The 26807-nt window shown below is 39.5% G+C and overlaps 1 protein-coding gene across 1 annotated transcript in view; it reads right to left on the bottom strand.

Moving 5' to 3' along the window:
• The window catches only part of Plce1 (phospholipase C epsilon 1), a 371015-nt gene that overhangs the window by 310499 nt on the left and 33709 nt on the right, over positions 1-26807 (bottom strand). The window contains exon 2 of the mRNA XM_048801772.1: positions 25815-25967. The gene's annotated coding sequence lies outside the window, so the exon portion shown is untranslated. The remainder of the gene's footprint in view (positions 1-25814; positions 25968-26807) is intronic.

The raw sequence follows: 26807 nt of genomic DNA, 5'->3' as shown, positions 1-26807 counted from the left end.
TTCCTAGGATGCAGGATTTTCAGCTAAAACCGGGCAGTCCTTGACAAACTGAGAAAGTTGATCACCCTTTTCCAATCTCTCTCTTTCTCCGCATTTTATAGATGAGGAAAAGGACTCAAAGTTAAAGGATATCATAGAGGAAGGACTTGCATGCAGAGCATTTAGTTTAGAGATTGAACTCCTAACCCTCACGCTATACCACCTATTAAATCGGTGAGAATCTCGTTGAGCTCCTGGCTGCTCCACGCAGAGGGTGACCAGCTAGAACTTCCTTCTCAGAGCCCAGGCCCCAAGCTGTCTCCACCTGAGTGACCTGAATGAGATCTCTCTTTGGGAAGGAAAAAAAGTACTTTTCATGGAGGTCAGAAAAAGAACAATCTCTTCTCCATCCTCCACAGATGGTATAATGTAGTGACATTGACCTGGCTTTGAATTCTGGCTATACTTGCCAACCCAGTGACTTTGGGCAAATACCTCAGTTTTCTTTTCTTAAAAAAAAAAAATGTTGTTCTTTTTAGTTACGCATGATAATAGGATGTATTTTAACATCATGCATAGCGTATAAATTCCCATTTTTGTGGTTGTACATGATATGGGTAACACTGGTCATGTATTTATATATGAATATAGGAAAGTTATGGCTGATTCATTCTACTGTCTTTCTTATTTCTATCCCCTCTCCCTTCCCCCCACACCCCCTGTCCAATTTGGTGACACTCCACTCTTCCCCCTACCCCACACCTATTGTACCTCAGTTTCCTTATTTATAAAATGGAGATAAAGATAGTACCAGGACCAAAGGATTAAGTGCATGAATGCCTTAAGCACAGTTTGCTATATAATGAGCAGTCAATAAATGTAAATGAGAATAACGAGAGAGACTATTCTCATTTTTTCCATCCAGGTCTTGGCAAGCTCTCCTTCCTACTGACTGCAGCAGATGGCAAAAAAACTAGGGATGAGAGACTAGTGAGCAAGTACTATATGCTCTACGTGACATCTGATGCACAGTAGGCACCAAACACACACACACACACACACATTTTAAACATTTAAAAAAAATTTTAGATGGATACAATACCTTTATATTATTTATTTATGTGGTGCTGAGGATCAAACCCAGTGCCCCACACATGCAAGGCAAGCACTCTACCACTGAGCCACAACTCCATCCCCCACATATATTTTTGAATGAAGGAAATGCCTACTGCAAGTGGGCATAATATTAGGTTGCTGGGATACAGAGATAGACATGATAGGCCAGACCCTGTAAGAAACCATCTAATAAGAAACTCAGATTTTTTTTTTTTAATAAAGAAGGTAATAGAGTCCAAAGGCCATCATAGTAGGAGGATGCAAGCTGAACTGGGTGGGTACTAGTGGAGCTACGCTGAGGGCACTGAGACAACAATGGGGGGATGGGAAAGGCTTCCCCACAGGATTACAGGACCCAAGTGAGTGCAGAAGAACAAGCTGGAGTCAGTCTTGCACAACAGAGAGGTATGAAAGCTCCAGCAGAGCGACAACATGGGCAGAGGACAGAGGCATGAAGATCACCACTTTGTGTGTATGTGTGTGGGGGAGTACCGGGGATTGAACTCAGGGGCACTCTGCCACTGAGCCACATCCCCAGCCCTATTTTGTATTTTATTTAGAGACAGGGTCTCATTGAGTTGCTTAGTGTCTTGTCATTGCTGAAGGGGGCTTTGAACTCGAGATCTTCTTGCCTCAGCCTCCCAAGATGCTCACCAGGGTTTTGTAAATAAACAGATAAACATATTGTAATATTAGTCATTGGAGAGACTATTAGACCTGCACGTCCAGGCTAGGATGGGAAGGAATCTGTGTTCTCCCTTCCTCTCAACACATACATTCTCTGGGCACTAAAGAGCGGGGTCTTCTGGTACCAATGTGGATGACTGGAAGGAAAATAAGACAGGAGGGTGAATGGTCTTGTTCTCAGCTTTGGGGAAATTCTGGTATTCAGTTTTGTTCTCTAGCACCAAGTTCAAGCTTCTGCAAAGACTGGGTGTTCCCCCAGCACTTCAGACAGACTGGCAGGGCAGTGACACAGACAGCCAGAATTGTAAACAGGCTTCTCAATTGTTTTTGAGGCTTGCTGTTCTCCAGCCCTTTGCCCTGAGGGGCTCTGGAGCCTGGGGTGTGCAGGCCTGGTATTATCTATGTGGACAGAAATAGACTCCCTGATGTGGAAAGCTAGGCCACAAAGGGGACAGCAAGTCAGCTCTCTGGGTGTGTACTCCTTGGTGCATTTCTACCCCTCAAGTGGAGATTGGATAGTTCTGTTTCCCACAAAGCTAAACTCAGACAAAACTGCATGTAAACAAATTCATTTTCCCAGATCACTGTCTTTCATCATCTAACAATTAGATTGCAATTTATTGGTTTCTACAATTAGATTAAAGCAGCCGGTAGGCAATCATTCTCATTAATATATCAGCCAAAAAAGAAAGCCTCCAAGTTGGTTTGAATTATAAATCATTCAAAATTTAATACTCACATCTTCTCTCTGACCTCCCTTTTCTAATTCTATTGAATTCTGTCTTAACTTTATATAAGATTTTTTCATCCTGATCAGACGCTCTACAGACTAAACCAGAATATATTAAGATATATGACTCTGAAGCAGGCTTAAACTTGTTTTCTTGCTTAGATTTATAAGAAAGTCAATTTCAGTTCAATTGAATTTATTTCAATAGTCACTTTTTTTTCCTTCCCTGGGGAGATCAAGTGGGTTTCAATTGCAGAGAAGTAACCAGACATAGTCTCTTTCATTACAGAAACAAAAGGTTATTAAAATTAAAGCATTTATGACTGAGTGAATTGATCTCTGAGAACAATCCAATACTCTTTCTAAATTCTTAAGCAACAATTTTCGAGTGATTCTTTTGACCTTGCCCATCTACAATAGCTAGCAAATAAAATGGTTTGAGGAAATACACTGAGCATAAATATGTCCAGAAAAGGGAAGCTGGATGATTGAGTTTTAATTCCAGATCTAGCCTTGTAAGAGAACCTTAAGAAATCTACTAGCTGGGGAATGCAATTGACCAAATTAAATTGTTATATATTGTGCATGTTCAAATATGTAACAATGAAATTCATTAGTATGTATAATTATGAAGCATCCATTTAAAAAGAAGAAGAAGAAAAAAGCAGACTGCTATTATCTCTAGAGCTCTACTTTCTCACTTGTAAGTGGAGAATGAAAATTTCTCAAAGTTGATTAGTGGCTGCTGAGGGCTGCAATAGAAAGAGAATGAGGAGTGCCTACTAATGGGAAGGAGGTTTCTCTTGGGTAATGAAATGTTCTGGAATGAGATAGTGATGATGGTTAGACACTTTGCAAATATACTAAAAAATAAAAAACAAAAACCCACTGAATTGTACACCTTAAAATGGTGAGTTTTATGGTATTGTTATCGCTGTTTACTGGTGACAGTCCTTGCTTCCCCGAATGTTGAAGTATAACACCAGAGAAGCACGCTGAGGCAAGTGTAGAGTGGAAAGTGGAAGGCTTTATTAAAGGACAGCAGAAAAGGCTTCTCCCTGGAGGAAGAAGGGGACCAGAAAGGCGGAATCCGTGGAAGGGGGAGGTCTTCCCTTTTTTATAGCTAAAGTCTTCCCACATTCCGGTCCTTTGTTTCCCTTTACCCTGCAGTGATAGAATGCAGGTGGGAAGGCCAAAAGGTGGGAGGTAGGTGGACTGGAGGAGCAATCTGGGCAGGAAGGGTCTGGGGTGGTTTGATTAGCACCTCTCTGTTTGCTGGGAGCTACTTCATTAACAGTTCCTTAGGATGGTTTCTGGGCCTTGGGGACATTAACATTTCAATTTCCCCAAGTGCTGCTCTGGTCTATCTCCATTAGATAATGGTCTCCATTTTCTTTATCTTACTCGATATTGGACCCAATTTATCTAACTACCCTAACTACCTAGCTTTAAATCTGGCTTCACTATGTGAATTACATCTCAATTTTTAAAGAAGCAGGTGCTACTTCACAGGGCTATGATTAACAGGCAGAGAGAAAACATCCACAAAAGTCTGCAAAACTATGTCATTTTTAGTGAAGATAAGTTGTATTAGTGGAGAGGTTTTGTTTTCTTGTTTTTGTTTGTTTGGGATTTGTTTGGTGGCAAGTAACAGAAAACTGAGAATATACTGATTCCTATAAGGAAACTATAAGAGGCAGGACATTAGAACAGGAGATACCAACCAGACCAAAATTCTCTCCCTTCTTCATCTTGGCTTTTCTGAATATTACCTTCACTCCCTTCTGATAGGCAACTTCTGTTTGTCACCAGAGAAGGGTCAGAGTATTTGATTTTTTGACCTGAAGTTCAAAATTCCTGTGGAATAGCTCCAGCTGGTCAGGTTTGGGTCCAACATTCAAGCTTACTCTGTTACAGTGGCTCAGGAGATGTCTTCTGTAAGAAGACTGGCAGGTCCTCTAGAATCACAGTGGCAGAGAATAACTTCCCCAAAGAGATAGGCAGAGCAAAGAGATAGGCTGAGCAAAGCTCCAGTAACATCAAACACCTAGATCTAACCCGGAGAGCTTCTAATTGAATGGATCTGGGACTCAAGCCACCAATATTATTCTAAGGCTCACCAGGTAATCTTGAAGTTTGGCTAAGATCAGGACCATAAACTCAGATGTAATTATCTTTCTTACACAGGGATTGTGAATGAAATATGGATATGGAAAGTTATTGTCGACTAATGTGTTATAAAGTTTAATGATGGTGGTGATGATGCTGATAATGATGAAGATATTTCCTGTATGCTTCCTGGGTACCAGGCACTATGCTAAGCATTTTATGAGTATAATTTCATTTAATCTTCAACAACATTAGCCTGCTAGTATTATTTTCCTTTTCCTTGACTATAATATGTCATCAGCTGAAGACTATCAATTTAATAACAGTTTATTAGAGAGGGTCTGTTGTTAATTAACAGGAAAATATGAAGATTTTATCAGTCCTCCAGAGACAAAGATTTGCTTTACTTAGAATAAATTTAAATTTATAGTTACTTATGATGAAGTACAAATAAGCATGTGTGGTGCTATCAATGTAAACAACTCATTCGATGTGATGTCAAATGAACAAATATAACCTTCTAATTTCACTTCCATTCACATAGGATAATTGGTTATATCTCACACTAGGGCAACATACTGAGCTAGAAGTCCAGAAGCTGGAAAATTTGTTTAGATACAATCCATTTTAGCAATAATAAAATAGAAAAACATCAGGGATGAAATTCTTCGAATTTTCAGAGAAGGCTTTAAATGGTCTGTCATATGGCCAACCCAGTACCCCACAGCTAGAGTTTTCCAGAAGCTTCCCTATTGACAAATTTCCATACACAAACTCTCTTTGACACAAACAAAGCATTCTGTCAGAATAAAATCTTGCCAGCTCTACCTGCTGCCAGCACTTGGAAATAGTCCATGAGGGTTACAAAGGAAGGGACACTGAGCTTTCAAGATCTAACCCATCCCTAGACTACATTTGGTATGACTCTCGGTACAATGTAGGAACTAGTGTTAAAGCATTTTGAAACAAATACAGTAACTGAAAATTCAGAACCCATAGCAAATAAATACCTTTATTTTGGGGGGGAAAATGTCAAGTCAATTAAGAAAGAAAATAGCAGAGACTGAAAAAAAACAAGGATGGACGTGAACAGTTGGATCAGTTTCAAGCTTTAAGCAGGCCATTGTCAAATGGTTAGCATGACCAAATTTATCTGACACTATTTGGATCTTTTATTTCTTCTAAAAGTATTATTTAGTTACAAGAAAATTAAATGCTGATTTTTTTAATAGAAAAAGAAAGAAAGCAACAAAGAACAATTCATAAATTAAAAAGAGTAAACATCCCCATTTATTTGTCCCTATCCCATTCCACTGAGAGAGGCAGTTTGATATACTTTTCTAGAGTATATCTTCTCTAAAAACCATTTTTCTTCACCAAAGTTGAATCATATTTGTGTAGGTTTTTTTTAATATTTATTTTTTAGTTGAACACAATATCTTTATTTATTTATTTTTATGTGGTGCTGAGGATCGAACTCAGGGCCTCACACTTTCGAGGCGAGCGCTCTACCGCTGAGCCATAACCCCAGCCCCATATTTGTGTAGTTTTTATCTTCAGCTTTTCCATTTAACAATATAAAATGACCATCTTATATTATTTTAACCAGAAGGTGAACTAAACAATTCACTGTAAGCACTTTGGATAGCTTTTGTAGCTCCAAATGTTCATGTGGCATTATAGAAATGTTCTTAATTGCACTACCAGCTTTAGTAAAACTCTATAAATCAAACCCAAAGTTACCAGAGAAGTTGGCAAAATCTTTGGTCTTCTCTTCTGGTCCAGAGAAACCTTGGTTTGTGGTTTTTTTCCCTCTTCCAGATTAAAACATGTGTGTGGTGCTGTATGGCAACACCCTCCCCAGTTCCCCCCACCTCAAGTCAGCACTGTGCTGGGTAAACTGGCTGAATAGGGTGAGCAGGAGCCCTGATTTGTAGGTTTGCAGATTTCTATGGTGTAAATAATCCCACTGGCTGGTTTCAAGTGTCAACAGGTTAACAATTGGTTCACCTGATTCTGGAATATTTAATAACGGGCTTTAAGTTGCTCTAAAACATCAGGCTTTTTGATGATCAATTCTAGCATCTGTAGGACACTTTCATTTTACTATAACCCTATTGCAGGCTAGTTTCAAAAATATTAGTCACTGGACCTAAAGGAAAGATGAGAATAAATGGAACAAATAAGCAAGGGCCAAAAATGGGAAGGAGACAGTGAATGGGAGGAGCACCCCTCTAGTATTTCTTCACTAACTTGGAATTTCTAGCAAATAACCTCCAAGTACAAAGAGGTTCTTCTGTAGACCTATAGGTATCAATATTATTATGTTCACATTCTTCCCTCTCCCAGATTAAAATAAAGTCACCCACAAGTCTGGTTTTATGTTACATTAACATCTATTAGGTGTTCTTTGCAATTTTCCCTTTCACAGCTGCTAAATCGCTTATGCCTTCCATATTTTCTCCTGCATAATGATTTTTTCGGAAGTGAATATAGTAAGCATTTTAAAATCATACCAGTTGTAACAATAAGATAATGGAACTTTAGAAATCCAATTGTATATCTGGAAAGATAGAAAAACCATGTCATTATTTCTTAGGAAACCACATAGTCATTCTCTGGATGCCATTACTCCAAATATTTAGGAAATCTTTTTGAATTTTCTTCTGTATAAGGTTATGAGGTATGGATGAAAATTGGTTATGTTGTCCTTATCAAAGGATGAAATTACAATTTAAAGATCTTAGTTAGCTTTATTGCGATTCTAGAATCAGGCAACACTTCATTCCATAAAACAGAATTACATTCTAATGGGCTGAGCAGAGGAGGTTGGTTTTATAGAAAAGTTCAAGGAAAGGCAGAAGCAAAAACAGAAAGCAGATTGATCCTTTCAAAGTTACTTTACTTGTAAAGTGGGGACAGGGAGTCTGAATAATAGAATAATAGCTGGTTGATACCAGATTGCTTCAGGTATTCTTTTTTTTTTTTTTAATAAGGATGAAGGCAGAGGGAAGTTCAGTTTCATGCCAATAGAAACTGGCCTGTTTGGGAAATTTGGCCGTTCTCTCTCATCCTGATTTCTTAGAAGGTTGATAGCTTATCTCCTGGTGATGTGGAACTTTGGCATGAGTGACTCCATTTTGATTGATAGCCTAGTCACTTAGGGCCTAATACAGATTCTTACTACAAAGCAATGACCTTCTATAACTTTTATTTAATATTCTATGGTACTACTTCATATTTTTAAAAATTATAAATACAACCTCTGATACATGGTCTAAGAGCATTGGATTTGCAATCAGAGGATGTGGATTCAAGTCTAGCCTCTGTCACCTACTGGTTTTGTAACTTTGTATATCTCTTTACTTCTCCTAGCCTCACCTTCTTTCTGTTTGATTTGAGAATAAAAGTACCAACTCCAGAGTTGTCCTGAAGTCACATGAAATAAGATATGCTTATAACACCTTGTGAAATGAAACACATTATTTAAATGTAAGTTATCATTGGTCCATCTTGATTAGAATAGGTTGACACTTGTATTTGGAAAGGTCAGATGAACTCACTGAAAACCTAAATGTTCCATCATTGACAAAGTATCTGTGGTATAATAAGAAATATGTTTGGTCTTTGTCCCTGGTTTTCTTGCTCAGAGGTCTTAAAAACCTTGGAATTTCCTGACAGAAGTACCTATTTTTATTTATTTATTTATTTATTTATTTATTTATTTATTTAGTTAGTTAGTTAGTTAGTTATAGATGGACACAATACCTTTATTTTGTTTATTTATTTTTAGGTAGTGCTGAGGATCGAATCTAGTGCCTCACATGTGCGAGGCAAGTGCTCTGCCACTGAGCCACAACCCCAGCCTGAGAAGTATCTATTTTTAATTCACAAAGAGAGTCTTTGAGCATACCTGAGTTTATGCAAATGAGGTGATTTAGGATTGGGCTTCTAGCCAGCGTCTGTTTGGGGCCACTTGCCAGAAGACAAAATGCTTAGAAGGTGGAAATTTTCCACCCCGTTCACTGATGACTGGGTAGAGGTGAGTACCAGAAGTTAAACTGCAAGAAAACTCTGACAAGGAGATCTGATGAGCTTCCAGATTGGCAAGAGCATTGAGTCATGGGAGGTGGCAAGCCTGGAGAGGCAGAGGAGCTGTTAAATCAAAATTCTTGAGACCAAGGGATCTCTGAAGCAAAAGAAATCAATAAAAGTTGCTGCAGGATCTGGGGGTGTGACTCAGTGTACAGCATGTGCCCAAGACCCTGGGTTTAATCCCCACCACCAAAAATAAATAAATAAGTAAATAAAAATAAAAGTTGTTACTGATGCTAACCAGGAAAAGGACCAGGTTCTAGGACAAGTTCCAACTACCAACAACAGAGCTAGTCGGCAGTTAGAAATATGCCCGCCAAACCTAAGAGCCAAGAGTATTTTTATAACAAAATTTGGGGAAGGAAAGGATAAATTGATTGCATTGAATCTACATTGGCTATAGATAAGAGGGACAGGATAACAAAAAGCAGAAAATATTTTGGGATAGGAGTGCAGTCCATAAGGAAAAGTTACTTGTTGCTTCTGGATTGACTGGGGTTAATGGCCTGGAAAGTTTGTACCTAAACAAAATACAGTGGGATTTAAGGCAAGTTTTCAACATTCATTCAGGAATGTGAAACAGTCTTTTGTTGGTTTGGCCCCAAACTGTTAGCTGATTAGCTTCCCTTAAGTCTTTCCCCTCCATCCTCTGGCCCTTATACTTAGCCATATACATTTTTTCCATCTGGCTGTTCCTGACTGTATTATAAACCAGTAATAGTTCTGTGAGCTAAGCTAATAAATTGTCAAACCTGAGGAGGGGGAACCCCTACTTTATATCTGGTTGGTTGGAAGAACAGGAGGCCTGGACTTGCAATTGGCACTGAAGTGGGGGCCATCTTGTGGAGCTGAGCCCTCTCAATAGTGGGGTCTGATGCTCGCTCCAGATACATAGTACCGGGATTGAATTACGTTGTTGGATACCCAACTGCTCTCTAGAGAATTGGTTGGTGTGGGGAACACACACACACACACACACACACACACACACACCCCACACACACACACACACCCCACACACACATGCACACGCACACATTTGGTATTACCTAAAAGGATTCGGGGCATACAGACCCTGGAACCTTCTGGGAGTTGGATGGAGAGAAGTTATATCCTGTGCTAATGCCCTTCTCACTGACATTCTTGTTGCTTCCTGGCTCTCTGCTTCCCACGCCCACTCCACTGGATGAAAGTAGGATGGCTAAATGCAGTGCATTTATGAAAATGAAATTTGAAAAGATCCTGGCTGGGCTTTTGACAAGCACATCCTCTCTCCCTCCCAGCAGCCTGGGTCAGCCAACCCTCCTCCTTTTAAATGGCCAACTTAGACTGATGCTTTTCTTGACATTTTAAGACAGCCTTGATCTGAGCGGCAGGACCATCCATTCCAGAGCGGAGCACAGACTCTGAGGATGTGGTTCTGCCGTAGTTCAGGATTAGGAGTGAGAAATGAATCCCAACCTCCACAAAGTCATCTGCCCTGCCAAGCTGATCCTGAACACACCACCCCCATCCACTGGGTCACATGAATTAAACAGTTAGCCAAGGTATCCCAAGTTCCTTACTATAAAACTAATTCTTTGTGGTCTGCTGGAACAGTAACTGAAGCCTGTCATTTGCCATATTCCAATTTGAAAGTATTCTCTTCTTTTATTTTTCACCTTACTTAAAAAACAAATAGCATCTACTTACATATTCCAGTGATGAATATCCCACATACATTCTACTAAATAAATAGACCAACATATTTATCTGATCTACACTTCTGACCATGATATTCTGCTTCACCACAATCAGAAGCAACAGGGCCAAGTGATCATGAATTGAAATCTATGAAACCATGAGTTAAAATAAACATTCCCACCCAGTAATGGAAAACTGTCTAACACATTGGTAGAAGAATTAGTTGACATTTGATAGTTTTCCATGTTTTGAATGAACACTTTTGGTTTTAAGTCTAATTAAAAACAGTTCTATCCCAAGAGTGTCAAAGTCTATTATCACCTTTTGAGTCTATCGCAACCTCTATGGCCTTTGGCGTCTCATTCATTTGGCTATAATTGCAACAAAGGGATTTCACAGTCTCCAGACAGGTTTATCAGCCTGGGGTGTTATATATACACCTCTAGGCAAATAGTTGTTTGTCAGTATGTTTTATGTTAGCTTCTTGGGCTAGAGACAGAAGTTATGTAGGGAAATAGATTACACCGTAAAATATATATAGAAAATTCTGGGTTAAAGAACCATCAAAATGCAACATCAATGGTTTGATGGGTGTTTGACCTAAACATAGAAACTAGTATTAGCAATCCTCTAGAAGAAAGATAGGATGATATTTTCATAGACTTAAGGTAGACAAAGATTGCTTATCAGAACATCCAAAAGTATTGACAAAGTTGTTTTCAACTACATTAGAAACATCAATTAATTAAAAGGTTTTGTTTTTTTTAAAAAATGGGAAAGTGAAAGGAAAACTTCATAAACTTCAAGATGATATTCACAGTACATATATCTGACAAAGGATTTATGTTCAGAATGTATAGATAACTTCTAGCCAGTTGCAAGAGGCACACCTAGAATTCCCAGCTACTCAGGAGCCTGAGGCAGGAGGATCCTAAATTCATGGCCAGCCTCACAACTTAGTGAAACCCTGTCTCAAAATAAAAAGGGCTGGGGATGAATTAGCTCAGTGGTAGAGCACTCCTGGTTTCAATCCCAAATACAGGAAGGGGTGAGAAACCTTCTAAAAGTTAATAACAAAAAAGCGATTAAAAAGACAAAACTAAAAAAGATTAGGCAAAAGGCTTGAGTGGCTTTATGTAAAAAGACATATAAATGAACAATAAGTACATGAAAAGGTGGTTAACATCATCAGTAATCACAGAAATGCAAATTAAAATCATAACAAGGTATTATTTCACATTAACTACAATGATTAAAAGAAAAGATTTCATAGGTGAAGATACAGACCAGCTGTGATGCACTGCAGGTAGAAATATAAAAAGGTACTTTGGGAAATAGTTTGCCACTAACAAGTAGCTAGTAGAAGCGTTAATTCCACCCTTAGTGGATTCAAAACATAATCCTAGTGAATTTTCATTATGCCAATAGAAGGAAGCATACAGAAACTAGTATTTACTATATGATACCATGTATGTAAAGTACAAAAACAGTTGAAACTGAGCTCCAATAAGAATCACGTAGAATAATGCATGCCTTTAGGAAAGAGCTAAGGGTAATTGGAAAAGGACATGAGAGTACTCTCTGGAGTAATGGACATGTTCTCTCTCTTAATTTGCATGATGGTAAGTAACATAAGCATATACTTTTTAGTAACTTTAATTTTGATATAATTTTCAATTTATAGAAAAGTCACAAATCTAGGACAAGAAACCTCTTCATTCCTTTTACCCAAGTTCACTATCTGTTGAGTATATACATTTGTTGAAACTGTATGCTTAGTATCTGGGTAATTTATTGGATTTAAATATTACCTTACTGAAGGAGAAGGGGTTAGGTTAATTTACTAAAAAGTCACAGAATTTGTTATCTCCAAAATAATTTTGTGTACACTTTATTATACTTCCTATTATTTTTTTGGATGTAAAACCTAGTTTTCAATGAAAACCTCTGTGCCCATGATCTGGAGCCCCAAGACTCCAGGACAGTGATTCTTAGTCCTGACTGTACAGTGGAATCACTTCGGCAATTTTTAGCTCCCTCTATCCACCCACCCACACACACACAACTGAAGTCCAGGCTGCATGGCAGACTAAATAAAATAGGTTCTCTTGATGGAACAGAGGAGTTAACCTATTTAAATTTCAGGTAATTCCAATGTGCAGCCCTGGTTGAGAACCAGTTTTTGTTGTTGTTGTTTGTTTGTTTGTTTGAGAACCAGTTTTATGGACAACTCATTTCTCCTTTAAGATCTATACTTGTCAAATTAGACAATAGCTCACTTTGATTAAATATTACTACCAAGTCCAACGATAGGTGTCCTTGCTCAGAAGATATCTATGCTGGAAGAAGAGGTCTGTCTTACCAGCTTGTGCCCACCCAGCTGGTTCTCTGACTTTAGGACTCAGATCTCCACTCCTGCCAGAGTTTCCTTCAAACCAGGTGTTTGCCTATTTTCTTCTAACCCAGATCTAAATTATTAAATGATCTGATTGGTTGCCCAGCCGCCTGTCATGTGATGAGCATCCAATAAAAACAAGTCTTAGTTCCCTGAGGTTGTTGGGTTCCCAGACCTGTCTCTGATCTCAACTCCTGGTGTTTTTCCTCATTCATGATCATAGTCTCAAACAGACTCCTTGCATCTGACAGCTGATACTGCTCCTTTGGCCCAGCCATTGGCTCCAAATGGGACTGCCCTGCATCCATCTTTCACAATGTTTCCTCTCTCTGGCACTAGCACCTTCCAGTCCAAACCAGGACCCGTCTCTGGTGCCAGTCAGGTGAGCCTCATCTTAAGAAAGAGAAGGGGGCCATTTCTCCCTGCATCTAACTCCCTGGTCTCATCTAAACATGCAGTTTGAATCTGACTACTCTGATGTGGCTGGTCTTACCCTCTGACCTGGCCTAGCCAGTTTGGTCTGGTTGGACATACCAACGAATTAGAATTAAATGAAGGAAAGTGCCTGGATGCATACGGAGGCTGACACTGTTGTATTAGGTTTCTGTGTGCTTCTGAGGGGGCTGGTGTCTGCCTGGAATTCCATTCCGCTGACCGTGTGGTGCATTCTCGGTGCAGGCAGTTGGATGAAGTGTGTATCATAAAATACAGCTGCTCAACCCTCAGAACTCCAAGGGCCCTCTCCTGTCCTCCACTTCCCCAGGCCCCTGGCTCAGACCTGCACTTCCTGGCCTGGCCATAGCTTTGATCCTGGGTTTATCTTTGTGTCTATTCATGGTTTGTATTTGTCTCCAGCTTCAAACCCATGGCATAGATCCCTCCAAGGGGATGGAGAGGGCAAATTCCAGACATCAGGTTCATGGACATCTGTTGTTTTTGTCTGCCCAGCCTCTACTCCCTTCTTCCATTAGCAGCATCCAATGTCTACTTCAGGGAAGTATGCTCACCTCCAACCAGAGGTTGCACAGATCTGTCACATACGTAGAGTGTCCTTCCCTTAACCAAGGTGTGGGCAAAAGTCCAAACCTAACTCATTCAGATCCTCTCTCATAAAGTTGAATGAACAGAGAAGCACATTTTAAAATGGCTAAAAATAGTTAAACCTAGTATCTTGAAGGTCATGCTCATTTTGGGCTTCTGTACTCCTAATTCCTGCCATTTACTAAGCTTCATTCTTTCATTTTTTACAACTTTTTCTTTAATTCTCAGACCCCTCTGTTTTTCTTTTTTTTAAATAATACTAAAAACTGATTCTATTCACTACCAATAGATAAAATTAGTTTACAGCAAAATTTTTCTTTTCTTAGGACTAAAAAATTTATTTTATAAGGGGAATTTGCATCACAAGATTGCATTAAAGGGCAGTAGAGCAGAATTAGACCAGAGATCTTTCTGGAAAACCCTCATATTGTGCACATGAGAAAACACAGACCTTGGAAATTTAGGCAATATGCAATGCTCTGGATATCTGCCTGCAGATTTTATATTGGGGGAGAGGCTATTATCCATTCCTGAGTGGATAGAAGACGAGGAGCCAATACTTAACATTTGGAGTCCCCTTTACATATTAAAATTAATTTAAGTTAATTTAATCTCGTGTAACAAAATTAAATTTTCCTGAAAACCACTATGCAGAACTTCAACTTTTGCTAGAGTATTTTTTAAAGAAGTGCTTCATGGTTTACATTTGGTAATTGAAAATAATAAAATATGCTCAGATACTTCAGTTTTCCATAAAATTCTTCTGTTACTGAAGAATAAAATATCCTCTTTTGTGATTCTGAAAGAGCTATTGTAATTATGAGCATCCATTTTTCTCTCTGTGTAGGTGTGGGCACGCACATGTGTTATTGGGGATTGAATGCAGGGGAACTCTACCTCTAAGCTATATATATACCCAACCCTTCTCATTTTATTTTGGGACTGAGTATCACTAAGTTACCCACACTGGCCTGGAACTTGAAATCCTCCTGCCTGAGTCTCCCAAGCAATTCACAATTGCATGCATGATATGCAATTGAAGGGGTTTTTACATAAGGAAAAGAGTGTCGAGGCTTTGTGGTCATACAGATTGTGTTTATTATTCACATAATCCTAGCCAAGGCAAGTGCTTAACATCTCTGAGCCCCAGTTTCCTCATTTGTAAAACAGTGAGCCAGGAAAATCTGTCTTACTGAGTCCTGGGGCAGGTTAGATGAGAAGTGTTAACCACCTCCTGCTTAGAGACTGCTACATGTAGACTCCAAGCTTTGTTGAATGAAACATTTGTGTAATTACCTCTCAGGTCCACTTAGCTCTCCTGAAATGCTACTTTAAAATCATGGAGTAGGGGCTGGGGATGTGGCTCAAGCAGTAGCGCGCTCACCTGGCATGCGTGCGGCCCGGGTTCGATCCTCAGCACCACATACAAACAAAGATGTTGTGACCGCCAAAAACTAAAAAATAAATATTAAAAAAGTCTCTCTCTCTCTCTCTCTCTCTCTCTCTCTCTCTCTGTAAAAAAAATGTATTTATAAATATAAAAAAAATAAAAATAAAATCATGGAGTAGGCAGATATGTAAAACTGTCCCTGCAACTTAATCATCAAAAATTCTCCTGACAAAATACACTTTGGGGTATTTGGTCCAGGAATACTGCCAATGATTTTGCAAGCATATCTCTCCAGCAAAAACAAGATCTCTATTCAGTAGAACCTCTCATTCCTTTGGCTTCTCTTCTGCTTTAGATTGCTCTGACTCCTGCAGACAGTTAAGTTCAATGAGGAAGAGACTGGGGTCCAAGCTCTAAACCCACCATTTTACTGAGGAGGAAACTGAGATACAAGAGAGGTAAAGCATGCAGGTTGGAATTAATGTGATGCTAATAGGAGAAGAAAAAGACTTTTCTGTGCTTGTACTCCCACTGCCCTGGTATTGAGGACTTATGACAAATCAAAGAATAAGCTCCCTGGATAAAGAAATGATAGAGAAGCTTGTCTCATTTCAGGCAAATATTTAGCCCATGAAAACTATGAAAAACACAAGAACGAGATAGCTGAGGATGAGTGATTGGAATGTAGACTGTTAGCTCCAGACAGCAAAAGCCACAACCAGCGAGTCTGACCAGGATTTTTTTTTTCCCCATCTCACCCCACTTATTCTGTTTCCTCTAATGAATGCATTTTGTATCTGTGTAAAATGGAATGAGAAAGAAAAGAAATTTAAAACAACAATGCTGTGATTATTGTCCAAATCGACTGTCAATGTTTACTTGACATCAGACACCTAGAAAAGTCTTGTTCATGAAGACACTTAATAAATATGGAAGAGGAGAGAGAGAGAGAGAGAGAGAAACTGAGAAACCACAGGAGCAAATCAAGTCGCTTGTTAATTTTATGTTTTAATTATGGGTTATAGAGCTAGAAGGAGCCACAAATGTTGGGTTCAATTCCAACATTTTACAGGGGAGAAACTGAAGCCAAAGGGAAGTCACTTATTTAAGACACAGGTTGGTGGCAGCTTGGTAATTTTCTTACTTCCCTGCAAGTTGTCATTCCACACCTCTTCCTGCGAATTCACTTTTCATGTATACACAGCTGATTTTCTAAATGAATAGGGTTTTTCCCCTAAGTTTGCTCTACCACTTTTAGCATTCTTTGAATCATTCCTACAGCATATATTTACTTCATGGTGCTATTCTAAGCAGTAAACAAAACAAACCAAGATTATGCCTTCAGGGAGGTTACATTCTAGTTGGAGAAGGACTGACAATATAAAAAAGGTTACTATATAATATGGTCAAATCGTCATGAGTGTTCAAATAAAGGAAGATAAATATGATGTGGATGCACTTCTAGGTATCAAAGGAAATGATAACATGTATGTATAAAAACTTCTTCACAAATGTTCTTAACAGCATTATTCATAACAGCCAGAAGTGGAACCACTCAAATGTCCATTTATTGATGAACAGAGTGAGAAAATGTGGTACATCAATACAATGGAATTATATCAAGCAATAAGAGGCAATAAAGTACTGATATAAGCCTAGACAAGTATAAATCTTGGGACTTTATAGTAAGGGAAAACAGCCAGTCACAAAGGACTATATGAAAATAGACATATATATATATGAAAAAATATGAGGATAGACAAATATAGAGAGATTAAAAATAGATTAGTGGTTGGTTGGGGTTGAGGGACTGGTATTGGTGGTGGTGGTGGGGTGATGAGTACAAGGTACAGAGTTTGTTTTAAGGATGATGACAACGTTCTATAGCCAAGAGGGGTGATGGTGCTCAACTCTGTCAGTCTACTAAAAGTCACGGAATTGCACACTTTAAATGAGTGAATTGTAGGGTATGTGGATTATATACCAATAAAGCTGTTTTCAGAAGTTGCTGCTACTATTTTGTGAAGGGTGCTCAAGGAAGATCTCAACGAGAAAGGCACAATTGAGGAGGACTATAGGAAACAAAGGAATCTATGGGTGCTTGGGCGAAGAACATTCTAGGCAGAGGAGATAGCACATGCAAAGGCCCTGTGGTGAATAAAATATTGAGATACCAAAGGAACAGCAAGAAGGTCACATAATTGTAGAGTAAGAGGGAAGTGGAAGAAGGGGAGGATCCAGAGTTAATGGGATAGTGTGGGGATGTGTCTGTGGGGTTTGCAGATCACTTAAGGACAGTAATCTTTTCCTGAGCCACTCAGTGTTTTTGAACAAGGTTATAGCAGGATTTTAAGGCAAATCACTCACTATGCTATCCTTATCATGGATCAAAAAATTAACTGGTTTTATAACAGTATGCAAAGGGACACTTGGCTTAACTTCCCAGCTTAAAGTTCAGAATATAAACAGAACCAGAGCAGGAGTTTTCCACACCCAGGCCTGCTGAGAGCTTTTCCCATCTTCACAGTCGGATTTGGGACCAGGAAGGAGCCTGGAGCTCTGAGGCTGGATCTGACACAATTTCATCTGGTCTTGGCAAGTTTTGTAAAACCTTTGTTTATGAGAGAAACCAGCCAACAGATGAACCAGTAATTGCATCTGACAGTAAGAATACCAGCCCATGAAAGGAGCAGCTGATGTAACTGGGAGATTCGGAGACCAGGAGCAGAGATGCACTGCACAAGTTGACTGTTGGGTCCTTGCAGAAACCAAAGGATAGGTCTCTCTCTGTTATGGTCTGGAATGTCCCCAAAAGGCCACGGGTTGCAGGCTTGGTGCCAGTGCAGCACTGTTCCGAGGGTGGGGGCCTTCAGGAGGTGACTGGATCATGAGGGCTCTACCTCATGAATGGATTAATCCATTTCTGGATAATGATTTAATGGACCATTGGGAGGTAGAGGAACGTGTAGGAGGTGGGCCCTGTTGGAAGAAGTAGGTCATTGTGAGTGTGCCCTTTAAGGGTGTATTTTATTGCCTACTTCTTCCTCCCTTCCTCTTCTCTCTCTCTCTCTCTCTCTCTCCTTCCTGGCCACCATGAGTTAAACAACGCCACACACGTCTCACTTCTGCCATGATACTCTGTTTCATCACAATCCTAAAAGCAATGAAGCAACCATACACTGAAATCTTTGAAATTGTGAGCTACAATAACATTTCCTCTTTAGTTGTTTATCTCAGGTATTTTATCACAACAGAAAGCTGATTAGTACACTATTTTTTTTTTTTAAGTTGGGGTCTTGCTATGTTGCCTAGGCTGGCCTTGAACTCTTAGACTCAAGTTATCCTCCTGCCTCAGCCTCAGCTTCCCTGGAGCTGGGATTACAGGTGCTTTACCAACCCACACTAACACACTCTCTATGGTACCATTTACCAAGAAATACTACAGAATCAATGGGAGTGGAAAAAGGAGTGAGAGGAAGGAAGTGATTAAGTTTAATTTACTTTAATGGTGACATATTGCCATGTTTTCTAAAGCTAAATTTGTAAGAGCGTGCGTGTGGCGGGCGGGGGCGGGGGGCACTGGGGATCGAATCCAGCGCCTCACACATGCTAGGCAAAAAGCTCTACCACTGAGCATTTTTAAATTTTTATTTTTAGACAGGATATCACTATGTTGCCCAGGATGGCCTCAAATTCACAATCTGCCTGTCTCAGTCTCTCAAGTAGCTGGAATTTCACCGGGACACTACCACATTTGGCTCAAAACTAATTTAAAATATTTTTTTACCTTACATTTCAAATCAAACAAGCTAACAAATACTCTTTCTAAATACACACATTCATCTTCTGCAGGTGAAGTTTCCCTCTAAGTTGTTTTCAGCTTCACTAACTTCACTATTGTCAAGCTGCATTTACTAACATAAGAGAAATAATAAACCCACAAACAAGATATCTGGACAATAGCCGAAGGTCTTGTTACTAGAGAATTGGGTGGTAGGAGGTGAGAAATGCCCTCTTGAGTCCAGTTGTCCTCGGTATCTCAAATGACATTCAACAGGAAAAGCAGGAAATACTAGTGGAACGGATGAATTTATAGAGGGCTGGGTAAATTCTCATTGGATTCCTAAAAGTGAAATATCAAAAATTCGATTGATGAAATCGCACATTCTCTAGAAAGAAAATCTGGGTAATTAAGACAAATAACCTACTGTAAGAGGGTTTTTTCCTTTATTCTGAGGAAACTGAAACAGGTTTAGAGAAAGAAGATCCTGTGCTTAGTTTAATGAGGGCACCAGGGCATCCAGGATCAAACTGAGTAGACTAGGTGGGCTCGTGTTCTAGGGGCTGGTGGCCTAGGGCCAGGCGGAAGAAGCCTGGCATCTGCAGAGTCAGATGAGGTTAGGGCCAATGTTGTTTGGAGCTGGGGAGTGGTCTGAACAGGGGATCCACTTTTAACTTTTCTCCTCCCGTCTCTGACTACATATTTGCTTATTGTCTCTCTATTCCTTGTTCTTACTCCTTTTCCCCTCCATTCCAATTTCTTGGTCTCTCTGTATCTATTTATACTGTTATAGGGAACAAAACCTTTTTATTTTGTTTTATTTTTATTGATTGTTATAATCACTGAACAAAGTTATATGTCCCTAGTATATGTTTCCATTCAGTCTTCTGCAGCTTGTCTGGGAAAGAAAACAAAAACAAGCAACAAGGGGCTGGAGTTGGGGCTCAGTGGCAGAGCACTTGGCCTGGAATGTGTGAGGCCCTGAGTTCAATCCTCGGCACTATATAAATAAATAAATAAAATAAAAAATCCATTGGCAACTAAAAAAATATTAAAAAAAGAAACAAGCAATAAGCTCCATGCCAACTATTAAAAATGGTCAAATAAAAAAAATGAAGGGTGCATTCTTTTGAGTAGGTCTCTTATAGGGAAAGCAAACAACCTTTCCCGTTGACTTCAAATCTACACACAAGTGCTTAAAAGATTCCTCCAGTCAAGAAGAAAAACGGTGACTTAGGGAGGGGGAAAGGCCATCCTATTTATGTTATATAATAGACAGGAATTGATTTTTGATAAGGAAGCAAGCAGCTGTAAATGCTGAAGTTCAGCCTCCATGAGAGATGATTGCTCTATTTCAGGGTTCTTGCCAAAGCTGGAACAGGTGCTGACTCTCTGTTCCTATTTAATCACTCATAGCTCATGGGGGTTTAACCAGCTAGAAGGGCGGCTGGCTCTCAATGGACTTAATGCCCAAATGGACTGTTGTTCAGGCAGCACAATGTGCCAACCAGCTTGATGCGCTGATTCAATTCTCCAAGCCCTTCTGAAATAGCTGGCTAGGCGACTCCCACCCGTATCCAAATTAGTATCACACCTGCCACATCCAGCATGTGTTAAGTTTCTGAAAATACTAGAGAAGGAAGATAACAAAAATATTCATACGGACACCCTTAAAGAGAATGTAGTTCTAGGACTGTGTGAGAGGAGGAAGGGCGAAGGGGATGGGAATAATCAATTGCCTTTGCCTTTATTACAATCCAATTAGCACACAAATATGGGAATTCTTGGAGGCGAATAGTTGTGAAATGTTTTTCCATCACTTTACTTTATCATTGTCAAGCACAAGTTTTGGTTTTGCCAAACTCCTGAGTCCCTTTACTTCTTTTTAAAATTTACTTGAATTTTTACATATAACTATCTGAGAACAGGAAGTAACATAGAAAGGTGAAAAGAACAAGAAAGGCTAAGGAGGGGGGTGTTAAGTGTTTTCAGAGGAAACTGGGGATCTCACAGCCTCCCCTACACTTGTCACAAGCTTACATGCTGACAGAGCCCACAGGTCACGTAAATGAGACTTGGGCTGGGTATAAGAAATCAGGAGTGACGGGGCTGTGGTGCACTGAAGAGCACATTCCCTCTGCAAGACAGCTTATCTCCAGCCAATTGTTGTCCTGGGAGAACATGAGCTCAGTGTTATTAGATGGCCTGAGTTTTTAACAAAAACCAAGAAATCTGGATGCTATATAAAATTTCCAAATTTTAAACATTGGTAAATGCCTCATTTGGTTTGTGCTATTGAAACAAAAATACCTGATACTGGGTAATATATAAAGAAAATAAATTTATTTCTCACAGTTCTGAAGGCTGGGAAGCCCACAATCGAGGTGCTAGTGGGTTCAGTTGTCTGGTGGGTGTTGCTGTCTGCTTCCAAGATGGCACCTTGTTGCTGCATCCTCTAGAGGAGAAAAATGCTGTGTCCCCCACATGGCAGAAGGCAGAAGGGCAAGTAAGCCAATGCAGTGTGGAGCCTTTTTTATAAGGGTCTGAATCCCATTCTCAAGGAAGGAGCCCTTGTAATCTATTCACCTCTTACAGCCCCACTTCCTAATACTATCACATTGACAATACTTGGATTTTGAAGGGTACCCATTGAAATCCTAACAAGGAATTCAAACAAAATATATCCGTCTGCTGTCTTTGGTCAATGGGCTGCTAGTCTGTGTCCTTTACAATTTGTTGCATTTGTACCATCTGCTGCTGACTAACCTCCCCTTCTGCCAGTCATGAATCTTTGTTGGTTCCAGTGTAGCTTGGCTGTGCTTCATCCTGCCAGCTACTCTAAGTCTTCTTCTCAGTCCTAGAGTTTATCCCCTCCTTAAAACTCCTCTAGGCTGGTGCAGTGAAGCATGCCTGTAATCCCAGCTGCCCGGGAGGCTGAGGCAGGAGGATCCCAATTTCAAAGCCAGCTACAGCAATGGCGAGGCACTAAGCAACTCAGTAAGACCCTGTCTCTAGTAAAATACAAAATAAGGTTAGGGATGTGGCTCAGTAATCGAGTGCCCCTGAGTTCAATCCCCAGTAGCAGCCCTCCCACACACACACCAAAAAAAAAAAACTCCTCTAATTCTCATGCAATCTTTACTTTCCCTCTCACTTTCTTTGATGGCCTTTCTGAATGTCTTCCTCAGCCTATCCTCTTTTTTTTTGGTACTATGGATTGAACTCAGGGGCACTCAACCACTGAGCCACATCCCCAGCCCTATTTTATATTTTATTTAGAGACAGGGTCTCACTGAGTTGCTTAGTGTCTTGCCATTACTGAGGCTAGCTTTGAACTTGGGATCCTCCTGCCTCAGTCTCCCGAGCAGCTGGGATTACAGGCGTGAACCACCGCACCCTGCTAGCATATTCTTTTATTTAACAAATATGCATTGATGAGTATTATGTGCTGGGCACTCTTCTAGACAGAGGATCTTATAAATGAATAGGACAGGAAAAGCCCCTTCCCTTGTTGAATGCATATTTTAATCTTCTTTGTTCCCTGTTTCTCCACAGGTCTTGCCGGGAACTCCCAGGTTTCCCTGCACTTCTAGCCTCTAGAGACTATAATGGATCCTTAGGAAAGGTGTCTAGCATGTGAATGACTCCCCTCTGTCTAAAATCTGAGTACTTCCTAATGGCAAAGACCATATTTTCTGCTTCCTGAAATCTCACAACATTTCCTCAGATGACTTTGAACAGTCTCTTAACATGTCCACTGTTTGATTAAGCTTATTTCATGTAATAGGAGAAATAATGGCCGCTCATCACTCTTTAAAGATCTTTCTTTACTCTGATTTTCAAAATACAAAATGTATTTTGAAGCATAGGTTAACTGAGAAGAAATAGCTTGAATTCTGGAAATCACTGGGGACTTCACAGGGTCTCAGTTGCATGCCATGAGGTTCATGGAGATGCAAATCAGAGAGAAGAAAGGGAGAAGGGAGATCCAGGCTGCTCTTCTCCTCTCAGCAATGATGTTCCAAGAATGCATGGCTTTATCTTTGTGCTCTGAAAGATTAAGGCTGCTCCTCCTACCAGACAGGTAGAGCACAATTTTGAAACCATCCCCTCAGGGCTTCCTTAAAGGGTTAAATTATGGTAAGAGTGAGTCTTGCCAAGGGACTAGTGATTGGCCACTGTTGATGTACCCCTGGCCCTGACCAAGACAGCTAAAAGAACAACAGGGTGATGAAGTTTTTGCATCTGGGTCCACACAATGACTCAGAAATAGACATCTGTGAATTCTGCTAGCCCAGCATCCAATCTCCCTTCTTCTTGAACAGCACCCTGATTTTCTTAAAGAATTGTGTTCACTTTCCTCTTATTGCATGTGGTTTTAATAAAGGTCACAAATCTCAGATCTTCCCATTAGAATTTTTCATCCTTTCTGATTGTCAAGTTGGTTCAATGAGATTACTAGTGGAAGTTTATGAAACAGATAAAGAATCTTTATTTCTGCTGACAATATGACAAATATCCAATATATGAGACCATCATGCAGACTATCAGCTGAAGAGAGACAATATAGCCAATACAAAGGGAAATAGGAGTGTGTGTGTGTGTGTGTGTGAGAGAGAGAGAGAGAGAGAGAGAGAGAGAGCGCACGAGAGGGGTGTCTAGATCATGATCATATTGATTATTGAACCCCTGGATCCATCTATGCATGAAGCAAGAATATCTTTTGTCTTTAAAGTTAAATGAACTGACTTCCTTTGTCACCCACGCAGTTTGAAATAAATCTTATTACTTGGAATTAAAAGGGTACTACTTGGACTTTGTCATTTAACTTAAGCATTTAATAACATATATTGAGCATCTACTATGTTCTTTGTGTGTGTGTGTGTGTGTGTGTGTGTGTGTGTGTGGTGCTGGGAATCAAACAATCAAACCCAGGGCCTTGTTCATGCTAGGCAAGTGTTCTACCACAGAGCTACATCTCCAGCCTAACTTTTTTTTTTTTTTTAATTTTGCAATGCTAGAGATTGAACTCAGGGCCTCATACCTGCTAGGAAATTGCTCTACCATTGAGCACATCCCCACATGTTTTTCTTTAATATTTATTTTTTAGTTGTAATTGGACACAATACCTTTATTTATTTATTTCTATGTGGTGCTGAGGATCGAACCCAGGGCCTCCCACATGCTAGGTGAGCACTCTACTGTTGAGCCACAACCCCAGCCCTCCTCATGTGATTTTTAATGAAACATTTGAAAGTAAAAAAGATCAATTTTACCCTAATGTGTATCTCCTTAGAATTAGGATAGTTTCATTGTCATAATTCAGGAGATTTAATGTTGATCAAATATCATCTGATATACAGTCCTCATTCAAAATTTGTTGATTGTACCAATTTTGAACATAGTAATTCCTTCAGTTCAAGATTTAATCCATGATCACACATAGCATTTAGCTGTCTTTTCTCTTTACTCTTCTTTAATCTGCATTTATCAGCCTTTCATGTTTTTTTTTAAGACACTGTCTTTTTTAAAGAGTATTTTCCTATTGTTTCCTAAAACATCTCTGACTTACGGTTTGTAAAGTACCTTCTTACGATTTGATCATGATTATGTGTTTGTTACAGTTTAGATCTGAAATGTCCCCCAAAGGCTCATGTCTTGAAGGCTTGGTCCTTAGCTGGTGGCACTATTGGGAGGTGGTAGAAACCTTAGGAAGTGGGGCCTACCTAGAGGATGGAGGTCAGTGGGGACATGTTCTTAAAGGCTGTGTCTTGTCCCTGGCCACTATCTCCCTCTCTGCTTCCTGACTTCCATCAGGTGAACTGCTTTGCTCCGCCATATCCTCTCCACCATGACATTTCCCTCGCCAGAGGTCCAGAATCAGTGGAGGTGAGTGACCATGGGCTATACTTCTGAAACCATGAGCCAAAATAAATCTTTCCTCCTGTGATTGATTTTTTTCAGGGATTTTGTCACAGTGACAGAAAGCTAGTATAGTGCTCTTGGCAGGAAGACTGTGTAAATGGTATGTGTCTGTCTCAGTGTACCAGAGCTGCCATGACAGTAACTTTGATCACTTGGGTGAAGTACATAGTACCTACCAGATTTAACTCACGGTATATTTCCCTCTTTGTAATTAATAATGTAAGAAGATGCTTTGAGTCTGTATAAGTATTCTGTAGCTCAACAAATAATGACTGAATAATTTTAGGATCCATTCAATATTCATGCTTGAATCAATTAATAACTTAGTGGTTGAAATGGTGATTTCTTTTTAAAGTTCTATTTTTCCTTGTACATTTTTAAGTTTACTTTCTACTGTAAATAACCCCTCCCCCCATTCTTTTATGTGTTTATTTTATGTGTAAGTGTGGACTCATGGATCTCCTCCCCCCCCAATATCTTTATTTAATTAATTAATTTATTTTTTATGGGGTGCTAAGGATCAAACCCAGGGCCTCACACATGCTAGGCAAGCGCTCTACCGCTCAGCCACAATCCCAGCCCGGACTCATGGATCTTATATTTTAATTTTTGAAATAAATTCAAACTTGAAAGGTATGATAATAGAACAAAGAGCATTCCCCTCCCAAAAAAGTTGGTGACACGATGACTAATACCCTGGCATATCTTAGATAATCAAGGATTTTCTCTGATATAACCATAGTATAACCTTTTAAATCAGGAAATTAGCATTGATAATTACTGGCATTTAATTCATGTTTGTTCAATTATTTTATTAATATCCTCATTCCCCCAAAATCTGACTCAGCAATACAAGTTGCATTTAATCGTTACATTCACTTACCTTTCCTTGACTTGTATGACCTTGATATTCCCAAAGGTCAGTTATTTTGTAGAATGTCCTCAATTTGACTTTTCCTGATGTTTCCTGTTTCAGGTTTTGCATTTGGCAGGAATCTCACAGAAGTGATGTGGTGTTGTGTATCTTCAGTGTTTCCTATGGGTAACATACAGTTTCAGTTTGTCTAACGGGGTGAGGTTAACCTATGTTACTCGGTTAAAGTGGTGTCTGCCTCACAGATTCTCTGCTATAGTCATTCTCTTTCTCTATGTACTTAACAAGTACTTTAGACCACGTAAATATCTGCTCCTTAGCAAACATTCACCCACTACTGTGACTATTGATTGATATTTCTTGACTGAATTTATTATTACTATGATGGTTGATTAGTGATTTTATAATTCCATCATTCTTCTGTATTCATCAATTGGCTTTCTCCTTTAAGGAAAAGGTGTCTTAGCTATCATCTACCCACCTATTTATTAGTTAATCATTATTTACTTAGTATCAATATAGGCTCATGGATTCCTATTAGAACATGTTGAAAGTTATTACTAATAATATATTTTTTTAAATTTTTATTGTTGGTTGTTCAAAACATTACATAGTTCTTGATATATCATATTTCACACATTTGATTCAAGTGGGTTATGAACTCCCATTTTTACCCCGTATACAGATTGCAGAATCACATCGGTTACACATCCACTGTTTTACATATTGCCATACTAGTGTCTGTTGTATTCTGCTGCCTTTCCTATCCTCTACTATCCCCATTCCCCTCCCCACCCCTCCCATCTTCTCTCTCTACCCCATCTACTGTAATTCATTTCTCCCCCTTGTTTTTTTTCCCTTTCCACTCACTTCCTCTTATGTGTAATTTTGTATAACAATGAGGGTCTCCTTCCATTTCCATGCAATTATCCTTCTCTCTCCCTTTCCCTCCCCCCTCTCGTCCCTGTTTAATGTTAATCTTCTTCTCATGCTCTTCCTCCC

Source organism: Marmota marmota, unplaced genomic scaffold (assembly GCF_001458135.2).
Source record: "Marmota marmota marmota unplaced genomic scaffold, marMar, whole genome shotgun sequence".
In the NCBI taxonomy this organism is placed as follows: domain Eukaryota; kingdom Metazoa; phylum Chordata; class Mammalia; order Rodentia; family Sciuridae; genus Marmota; species Marmota marmota.
This window is presented reverse-complemented; position numbering and strand designations above follow the sequence as displayed.